The sequence below is a fragment of the Myotis brandtii genome, unplaced genomic scaffold (genome assembly GCF_000412655.1).
Source record: "Myotis brandtii unplaced genomic scaffold, ASM41265v1 scaffold105, whole genome shotgun sequence".
NCBI classification, from domain to species: Eukaryota; Metazoa; Chordata; class Mammalia; order Chiroptera; family Vespertilionidae; genus Myotis; species Myotis brandtii.
In genome coordinates this window covers 6,795,865-6,797,354 of record NW_005353538.1, presented here as the reverse complement: position 1 = coordinate 6,797,354, position 1,490 = coordinate 6,795,865, and positions in this window count along the sequence as shown.

The window sequence follows — 1,490 nt, the reverse complement described above, 5'->3', positions numbered from 1 at the left end:
CATTCAGCAATCAGTGTCTGGTTAAATAAATTGAAGTTAGCCACACCATAGAATATCTATGCAACTGTCAAAAAGGGTGCATTAGATCCAAGGGGGCTGATATGAAAAGATCTCCAGGAGTGTGGAGAAAGTCCAGGTGCCCCATGAGCCTACGGGGCAAATACAGCCTGCAAAGAGAGGAAGAGTCTTACCAGTTAGTCACCAGAAGTGATCTAACAAGGCCTGCCCCTCAGCAAAAGCCAAATGGGTGAGCCCTGTGGAATGGTAGAGTTTGGAAATGATATTGCACCTTGTTCCAGGAAAAACGAAAGCTATTCTCCTCTACATGGAGACCTGACAGCAGCTAAAAGGAACAAAGACAGGCATGATTACTGCATATTTATGCCTGCCTTTTCGGGAGGGAAAGCAGTTACCTTAAGATACAAACCTATTAAGTTGTAATTTTCTGAGCATTGGGCATTCTCTTTGTTTATTTCTTCTTTTTACACCTGAATATGCAATAAAGATCTTTGAAAATGCCGGAAGATCCCATTCATAGGAGGGACAAAAATGGAAAGGGGGTGTTGTGTTTCCTGAGTCTAAATTTCAAAGGGGAATTTCTGTGCCCTCTGGCAGGGTAAGCCAAATAAGTATGACAACTCGTAACAGAAGGAGAACCTCCGGGCAGCAAGCTCTTTCTGTACACACCCCATCTGGATACTTTCTTTTTATAACTCTTCTCTAGTGGAAGTTTTGAGGTTACCTTAGCAGGGTGTAGCAGAGACTGCCACTTTCTCTCCTTGGTCCTTGGCTGGGCAGGTGGCTATAAGAAATAAAGACTACATTACCAACCTCCCTTGCCAATTATGGCCAATTGACTAAGTCCTGGCCAAAGAAAAGTAAGAGGGTATGGCAAATGCCATAGCAAGTGTGATTTCTGGGCAGAGCCCTTAAAGAGAAAGATTTATACTCCTCCACCTTCATTTTTCCTGCTGGATGAATGTGAACGCAATGGCTGGAGCTCCAGCAGCCATTTTTGAACTATTGGGTAGACACTTCACATTGAAGATAGATGGCACCAAGTACGGGGTCTGGGTACCCGATGACTCCAGACTGCCATACCAGTTCAGGACACCCAATATTTACGGGAGAAATAAACTTCAATTAGTTTAAGCTACTGTTGTGTTGGATTTTCTATCACTCATAGCAAAGCTTAAACCTACCTAAAAGAGATTTTTAAAATCTTCTAAGTTCTTCTCTCTTAAAAGAGTCCTAGAGGAGAAACCAAGATGGCGGCATAGGTAAACACCTGAAATTGCTGCCTCGCACAACCACTTCAAAAATAAAACTAAAAGACAAAACGGACATCATCCAGAACCACAGGAAGGCTGGCTGAGTGGAAATTCTACAACTAGAAGGAAAGAGAAAAGCACACTGAGACTCAGAGGAAATGCGGAAGTAAAGTGCAGAGGTACGGAGGCGCACGTGGAAAGGGCTGGCAACTGAGGACA